The sequence below is a fragment of the Amblyomma maculatum genome, chromosome 8, assembly GCF_055883805.1.
Source record: "Amblyomma maculatum isolate TAMU_Amacu chromosome 8, ASM5588380v1, whole genome shotgun sequence".
Taxonomy (NCBI): Eukaryota; Metazoa; Arthropoda; class Arachnida; order Ixodida; family Ixodidae; genus Amblyomma; species Amblyomma maculatum.
In genome coordinates this window covers 10,596,926-10,606,228 of record NC_139351.1, presented here as the reverse complement: position 1 = coordinate 10,606,228, position 9,303 = coordinate 10,596,926, and the positions used below count along the sequence as shown (strand labels likewise).

The window sequence follows — 9,303 nt, the reverse complement described above, 5'->3', positions numbered from 1 at the left end:
TAAGTGTAGATGGAGAATACCTCAGTAATCTGCGATTTGCTGATGACGTTGCCTTGCTAAGCAACTCGGGGAATGAACTGCAAATAATGATTGGTGACCTAGACAGGAAAAGTAGAAAGGTAGGCTTGAAAATCAATATGCAGAACGCTAAGGTAATGTCCAACAGCCTCAAAGTACAGAGACGTTTCTCCGTTTCGCCTCCGTGGAAACTCAGCCGCCGACAGGCAGATTCGAACACGGGTACTCTGATTCAATATCTGTCCGTCTTAACCACTGAGTGTGATGCAGTCACGCGACTCACCTTAGTGCTTTTGATCCGGAAACTTGATTGAATATAGTTTCTTAAAAACCACAAGTCACATTTTCTCTGCAGGTTTCCTTGACAGACAGTGCGAACTTTGGACAATTTGTCAATGCGTTTGGTTAGGGTTGATGTTCTACTTAGGTGTGTGGCTGGGTGACTGCTGTTTACTTCAATGTCGGCCGTAGGCAACCTAACCAGACTTTCTCTCCCGATCTATTCAATGTAAAAGCTGCGAGAAATCAAGCTGTTGTCGCCAAAAAAAGCGAGTAGTCACCCGCCTGTGCGAAAATATTATTTCACGGATCTAGTTTTTACTTATGGCTTTGCAGCTATACGGTTCGATGACTAGCGGCTGAAATATCGGTGCGTTTAAGTTACGGTAGTTATATAACCAATGAAATCAACGAATGCTAATTGTTGGTAGCGTATAATAACAATGCTTGATGCCCTATGAAGCAGGGCATTTTTAATGCAAAGAAAGGTTCGTCCGAGAGTCGACAAGATTCAATTTCTTCACAGTAAGAGCCTAGTCTCTGGGCAGCGAATGTTTCAGTGCAACGTGGGAACATATTAGGCCGCCACACGTAGACGTATGCGTAATAAGTGGGCTGAGATAGGGCCAGGAAAGCTGCACCTTAGCAAAGTGAGCTTAGGTCCAGAAAGACGTTTCGGATAAGAAAACCAAACATCCGAACGAAACTCTAGTAGCAGTGATGGAAGTCGGTGTGCAATAAAGGGCTTCATTTATTACATCTTTCCACCATTGCAATAAATGATTGCTTGTAGTGTTCCTCACTGTTCAGCTTGTCTACTTTATTATGTTCGAGAGAGAAGCCGAAAGACGCCGGTTCCGCCGGTGCTGTCCGAAGACGATCTACATCTGTCAGGCACTTGCTTTTCTTGAAGAAAAATACTATTGCCAAAACCAATTGCTCATTGACCTTCGAGTGGTTGTGTGCCAGCTTTATTGTTTCCCTAATAGCAAAGAAAAAGCTCGGCTGCTGCGAACAGTCATCGAAGTATAAAGTTCGAGCTCGCCGGGCTAATCTTTGACACCTGTCTGACTCTGTCAAATGTTTTCTGGTAGGTTGGTCCTAACAATTTAAATAAGCTTAAACAAGCACAGTCGCAGATTTATATATGAAAAGGAAATAAACGTGATATTAGCATCCACTAATGTTTCTACAAATTCATCACACAGCGAGAATTAAAAGCGCGCTTTCCAACTTGTGTGCCACACTGGAATATGTCAGATGTAAGTTCACGTAATCATCCGGAGGGTAAAAAGTGCCCTCTAAGCCGACTTCCTCCGGGAGGATCACACAGCCACCGTTACGAGTCTTCTCCAATAAAGTCGTATAGAACGTTACACGCCACGCAGTCCAATATCTATGCTTTCCTTGATCATTACGTATGCGTTAGTGACAGCTTTGGTGTCAATGGCGTATTACAGTATGTTTCTTCACTTAAAATATAAGTGTATAAAATGCTCTTTCGCACATATCTGCTTATCCGTACATAGCGCTAATATTGCAGAATTTGTCTGTGTGCAATAACAAACAACGCTTAAGTTTCAGATGCCAATCATGCATTGCGTCTTTGTAAGCACTATGAAGTTGGCCGCTGTTTCTCTGATATTGCTCGCTGCCTGCATCGAAGAAGGCGGTAATTCCCAGGATGCAGAGCGTTCTACGCATTTGAGTATTTTAGAGGTAAGGCAAAATTTTCAATCCACAATACTCAACCGTTAAGCAAAATGATATGTCAGTCACAGTTACAAGGAGAATTATACTTATTTACCGTATACTACAATTTTTTTCCGAGAAGTACCTTGCTATTTGTTCTTAAAGTTGAATCGAAGCTTAAAACGTATTGGCAGTGTTATGCAATGTACATGTAGAATCCGTTAGAAAAGCTTGAAAAAATGCTTGTGCAATTTCAAGATCTAAGATTCGATTGACTCCTTCACTGATCTCTTTTTTGTCAAGGATTAGAGAATTGAGCAAAGTAAACTTGCTGCCGATTCAAATAGCCATAATTTTGGTAAATTGAGACTGAATATTGCTAGTATCATCTTCAACACTGCGCAAAACGTGCCATTTGTGAATTTTAATTTTAATCAGCTCTCTTACGGCATTTGCTTGCTTGTGAGTTTTAAAAAGAATGCGAATCTAAAAACCCTCCTTGAATTTAATATTTCGTTGCACGTTTCTATGGTTATACACGGCCATTTACAGAGCTCAATGCATAAACCCTCATTTGGATCATGGCCAAGTTCAAATATTTCTTTCAAGGTGTAAATTTATCAAATTGCAAGCATTCTAGAATAAAATAGTTAAAACATACATTATCAAAATTTATTAGGGGTCTTTGCATACAGCCACAAAATTGTAATAAAGATACACTGTGTGGGTGTTCTTGTCAATATTTATATGGAATCACCAGCAAGAAACTTACTTATTAGAAAAATAGTCTAATTAGTTTCTCGCTAAAATATTCAAACGCGAATTTGATTCGTGCAGCGGGACGTGAATTAGACTGTATCGGGAAGATGACGTAAATTGTTCGTTTTTTTTTTCGTTTTTTTAGTGTTTTTCGGTTATTTATAGTATATTGAATTATTTCAGACACTCAGTGTGGAGGAAACATTTACTTGCAATCATATCCGAAAGAAGCGAAAAAACGTTTTTTTCTGAGCTTTTATAATTTACAATAGCTCAATTCAACACGTAGTAATGAATTAGGTATTTCTCTTTTTTTAAATAGATCAACACACTATTTATACAGAAGTTCACAGCGCAAATTAAATAAGTGTCCAATGCAAGTGTCGCCCAATGGTTTAGATACACATGGTGCGTGATAAACGAGTAGCGAGATGGGATTGTTTTGAAAAACTCTTACTGCACCACATCCATCAGTCATGTAAGTGAAAATGCAGTAGTATGTATTAAGCAGTGCCCTGTTCAGTGCTGAAATTATGCATGATTTAACTACTCTATGCTCCGCAAAAATGCTTGTGTCGGCTAGAATTTGTTCTATATATTATTTCGAAGCTAATCCGCATCCGTCATCAAACGTTGTTTATTCTCACCTGACGTTTCGTAGCCTTTAGAACGCATTTGAAGGTTAAAGGTGTGAGAGTGAAATTTTCTTTCTCCCTACCCTACTGCAATATCCTGTATTTATTTTATACGGGTTTCGATATACCGGTGTATTGTACAGTTTTGAACCGGCATGAACCGCGCGTAGCTCTTATTCCAGAATTTCCTTATGAACGGCGGAATAAAAGGCGACACCAGGCTGGAAACGCGATGCAGCAGTGCAAAATAACACCACTACATCTGAAAAGTAAAAGAAAACCATCTCAGGAAATAAAGAAATAAATACAAAGTCGGAGTTCGAGCTTTGGCCCTGACGCTCATAGACCGGCAGTTAACCATTACTCCACGGCCTTCTTTCCTTTAAACTTGGTATTTATGACATTCAAAGAATGTTCTAAGTGCATGGACTATGTACAAATGATTTAGAAAAGAGCATATATTGATAGGATACACCAAGTCGGCAAACCTCTAAACAAGAGGCAATGTAGAGCACATCACTAAGAGTGAGTGCCACTTCCGTTCAAAGTCCCTTATACAATTACCTTATATCGACAATCATCCCCCAGTAGTAGCTTTTGTAAAAAAAGCATATTAACAATTTCTGTCTATTATGCGCGCTTTCCAGAGGCTGCGTAACCCTATTAGAAAGTACATGGCTAAAGGCTTATCAAAATGGCAACGCAGTGTGATACCGTAGAGAATGCGGGGTCAAATCGTTTTTTTTTTTTTTTCAATGTCCGTTGCAAAATATTCCCGAACAATATTGCATCTTTGAAATCGATGAAGCAGCGCTGAATAGTTTCCGGAAAATCACAAAAGCGGCAATTTACAGTAGATACAAAAATGCCATTTTTCTCTAGCCACATTTTAACAGGCAGGATTTTAGTGTGTAACTTATAAACGAAAGTCCTCATACATGGCGAGAGTGGCATTTTTTGTACTCTTTTGAGTACATCATGTCCCGGTAAACCAAAATACACAAAACAGTATATGGGTGGAGGAAAGAGTATATAAATTAATCTGCGCAAACGCTTCCGCGATGCAAAAAACAGGAACTCTGGGGAGAAACGAAGAAGTAGGAATCGAAGAGATAAATACACCTCATGCATTACACCCCATAAGCAGGGACGATCAGAAACATTAGAAGACAGAATAGAACTTGGTAAAACGTGAACTAGATTAACTTGCAAAAATGCACGTAGTATCAGATCAAAAGCGTCACGGAAAAAGCATGAAACGCGAAACTATCTTCCAGGACAGACAGATGGACTTGACAATGGGGTCCGGCACTTACAGGCCGAAAACGGTTATTACATCTCATTGATTCAAAAGACGAATCCCCCACAAAGGCAGCAAACACTCTCTAGAAAAGCTGGATATAAATTCTTGCGTAGTGAACCATTTGCAGTATATAATAATTTTTAGTGGCTAGAAACATGTGGTGGGCCAGCCAAAAATATTCCATGAGAGATAGAAGTGTAAACGGAGCGTTAAAGAGTCTCAGTAAGGCGCAGTACTTTTATAAGCACTCAAATGAATTATACGCTACTAGGGTGGCCTAGATGTCCATGCCACATTAGTTCAGCAAGCATTGATCCCCACATTCAAAAATATAGTCCGCAACTCTTAGATCGGTTGATTCGAGAACCTGACGCTGATTCATAGTCCTCCGTTAAACAAATAGCCTCCTCAATGCTTAGTTTTTTCAGTGCAGAAAAATGCGAGGCCGTCTGCATAAGCTAAAATCTCCATTTCGTGACCCATTATACGAAAACCAGTAACTGCTCTGCTCTTTATGATATTTGTGCAAAGTGGCTCCAAGTATCAAGCGAACAGGAGCAGGGACAGTGGGCATCCTTGTTTAAGAGAGGACTCAACTGGGACAGGCTGTGATAGACAACCATTTAGAATCAGTAATGCGGAACATTCTTTGCAACAAAGGCGCATCCAAGTAGAAACAGTTGAGTCATTATTGGCGGGATCTATGGGAGAAAAAAAAAGGAATGAATGAGACAAACGACCAAACGCCTTTGGCAGGTCAATTTGCAGCAGTGACAACCACTCTTTAACGTCCTTGCAATATGCAAAATCGTATTTCCCACAAGTAGATTAGACTGTATTTAATAGTTTCTCAAGCCACATGTTTTATGAGGCCCAATAAAAGTAGATATTAAAATCTCATGTCGTTATGAGAGGATTTTAGCGAATATCTTACAATCAAGATTTGAAAGCGTGTTAGACCTGTTTCCGTTCACAAAGCGCAGTTTTCCTTTCTCATTAGTTTTTGGTACTAACACAATATTATCTTTAGTAAAAAACTGTGGCAGAAACCCGACATCAACACTAGTCTCAAAAATATTCCGTAGGACAGGGGAGAGAGGAGATCTGAATGTTTTCTAAAATTCACATTAAGACCATCAGGGCTAGGAGTTTTGGGAAGCGGCAAGCGATCAATTGCGTTTTCCACTTCAGTTAAGGTTAATTGTCCTTAATTTCATCTCCAGAAAGCGGCTTAATCATAGAAACAAGGCGCTCTACATGAACGCCAGCACCATTGCTTGAGTGGCAGAAAAGAGACAGGTGTAGTGATTAGCCAATTCGGTTACTATTTCGTCAGAATTAGTGAGCAAGGCACCACTACAGTAGATTTCAGACTCGTTTGGTAGCCGCATGGCGGCACTAATGTCTGTTAGGCTTCTCAGTCTGCTAAGCACGTTTGCTATGGGACTACACACTGGCCGTCTGAAAGCGCTCTGCATCGAACTTTTGAAGATGGCATTTTACAATAGCGATTTTCTCTGTGTATTAGCCTGTAGCCTCACATTCAAGCTCGTGCAAATTACGAAGGCTCTGCAATAGCCATTTTTATTCACTGTATTTGAAATAGGACCAGACAGATACAATCTCTACCGCTATGTCCTGAACTTGTAGCTTAAACAACTCCCAAGCTGCAAATGACGGTAGACTGAAGATGAAACAAGAACTCAAAGCTGTCCTCACACGTTGTGCAGTCTTCCTCGTTTAACAGCGAAGCATTAAGCTTGGACAGGGCCAACTATGGCTGAAACTGTGGATGGGAACTTTGCTAAATCCGCACGGCGAACATGCAATGGTCAGAGAAAGAAATCGTCCTGGTGCCCTTTAAGAAGTTCAACGGAGACGTAAATGCGATCAAGACGTGAATATGAAGCTCCTCTAATATATGAGAATGTAGATGGCAGCCCAGTATCATTAAAACATGCGCTTTCAGTGATACATGATAAAATACTAGGGATATTATTGGCATTTTGACTAGGCCCGCTATTGCCATGTGGCTCGCATACACAGTTGAAGTCACCTACCATGTCAAATACCGATCGCATTTTAAATGTGCAATATCACTGAAAAGAGCTGCTCTTTGCGCATGAATATTTGAAATACACGGTTATTTGATAAACCTCTAAGGGTCACCACTAAGCGGGAAGTCACAACATATAAAGCGCCCTTCTGCACCAACTTTGCGCATAAAGTCCGAAACAGAAATACTTTTTTAACGAAATGAAAGCAACCCGCCAAAATGCCTACCGATTGAGACACGCAGACGTTGTAATTTGTTAAAAAAGATCGCAGGGCTATCTCTGTATCCAATTCACTTTCTATCTTAGTCTCCTGAACAGCGATGATACCTAGCAGATTACCCGAAAACAGCCGATACAGCTGGGCCTGTTTCTTCCTAGACCGGAGACAACACACGATGAGGGTTGCAACTATTAGCTGCTGGGCGCTCGCCATGTTGACCACAGTGCAAGTAGGTCAAGCATCCGCAATGTGTGGCGACAACCTTGAAGGTTATACCTCCCTCAATCGATAACCCTTTCTCCTCGATCTGGAGCAGCGAGGAGATTTCTTGCGTTCGGCTTCCGATGGCGGGCTTTGTGTTTTGCCAGAAAAGCGTCTCCTTCAGAGGAGGCAGAATCCACTGACACGCCACGATTGGAGGCCACACTTAGATATGACACATCCAAACCACAGTTGCCGTCACTACGAGGCAGATAGATAGATGTATATTTTAATGGCAACAGGAGATGTCTGCCTGGTGGTAAGCCTAGCATGCTACTCCTGATGAGGGTTGAGGGATGAGGGTGACAGATTGTGGGAGGGGAAGGGGAAATAAATGAGAAAAAAAGAGAATCGGTGTCGCACACTTTCACACGCACATAAGCACACACAGATGAGTTTTAAAGGGTATTGATCAACCCTGTGTCCTTAAGAAAAGTTAATTTTCACACGCACATAATCACACACAGATGAGTTTTAAAGGGTATTAATCAACCCTGTGTCCTTCAGAAAAGTTAGTAAGGCCTTGGTAGCTCGCGCAGCAGACGATCCGTCGCACCAAGGACCCAGGACATGTTCAAGGCGCAAGGCTGTTTCTTTAGGTAAGCTTAAATTATTGCGCAGCGTCCTGCGATGTGCAGTAAACCGTTGACAGGATGTTACCAAATGTTCAAAATTTTCACACACATCACATGTAGAGCACAGAGGCCTGTTCGCTATGCCTATTTTATGTAGGAAGTAGTTTGTGTATGACACATTTAGGCGGATTCTGTGTAGACAGTTTCGATGCCACCTGTTCAAATTGTGAGGAATTCGAAAGACGCAAGTGGGATCTATTCGGTGTAGAGGTCGATATTGATGGTTTGGGTCACACCACAGAGAGCGTTGCAATCGCCACGATTCAGTTGCTACAAGTCTTGCTGCATCTCTTCGTGAGAATGGTATTTAAATTGTCCTTGTGGAATCTTTTAGTTCTTTTGCAGCTGCGTCTGCGAGGTCGTTGCCCGCGATGCCGCAGTGAGCAGGTAACCACTGTAGCACAATGCTGTGACTCAGGTCATAGGCCTCTGTGTGTAGCTCATTTATGTCAATGACGAGCTCTTCCTGAATTCTTGATGATTTAAGCAATTGTAGTGCAGCGCGACAATCGCTGAAGATAACCCATGCTGCAGGGCGTTGTTGTAGAATATATATAATTGCTTCTCTCAGAGCTGCTAACTCAGTAGCCACAGCTGAAGTGCGATGACTGAGTGTTGCCGAGATTGTGGTGTGCATTGATGGTATCCACACGCCGATGGATGAAGAAATAGCTGTGACAGAGCCATCAGTATAGATGTGGCAATGATGACTGTAGCGTGCACAGATGTGCTCAAGGGCGAAGTATTTAAGTGCGGGTCCTGGGGTGTGGGCTTTTCTTTTGATGCCAGGTATAGTTGTCGAAATTTGCCATGAAGCAAACCTCCATGGTGGGAAAGATGACAGTACTGCACGTTGATATTGCGCAGGCAGTAGATTGGAGAGTGATGTCAAGCTTTGCTCTGAAAACGGGTGGGTAGGTTCACGTGCAAAGCGCAGCTGGGCGCGAAGCAGCTCCTGCGGTATCAGCACGGTTACAGATAGACGTCTGCTCTCCGCCAGAGTGCCCACTGTGGAAGTGTTTTTTGGAAGACCAAGGCACACTCTCAAAGCTTTGGCCTGCATGGCTTCAAGTAGTTTAATGCTTGACTGCGAGAGGCCTTGAAGAACAGGGAGGCTATAACGCAGAAGACCTTCACAAAGTGCTCCATAAAACCGTAATAAGGAATCGGTAGAGCAGCCTCTTCTGGTCGTTGAGAGCATACGGAATATCGATACGTATGAAGAGAGTTTGGTCTTAAGTTGTTGAACGTGTGGTGACCATGAAAGAGACCTATCAAAGGTCACACCTAGAAATTTTTGATGGTTGACATACGGTATAGGACTGCCAGCAACTTTCAGTACATAACGGGAGAGATCACGTCGTGAAAATGAAATTGCTGCGCACTTTTCTGGAGATATAACAAGACCTCGCTTGTTTAAAAATAATGCAGTGCCAACTATTGC

At 41.9% G+C, this 9,303-nt stretch overlaps 1 long non-coding RNA gene across 1 annotated transcript in view; it reads left to right on the top strand.

The window, feature by feature from the left end:
- The first annotated feature begins 1,876 nt into the window (after positions 1–1,876).
- The window catches only part of LOC146180523 (uncharacterized), a 31,765-nt gene continuing 24,338 nt past the window's right edge, over positions 1,877–9,303 (top strand). Inside the window, exon 1 of the long non-coding RNA XR_014700383.1 lies at positions 1,877–2,016. This is a non-coding gene — a long non-coding RNA (uncharacterized LOC146180523). The remainder of the gene's footprint in view (positions 2,017–9,303) is intronic.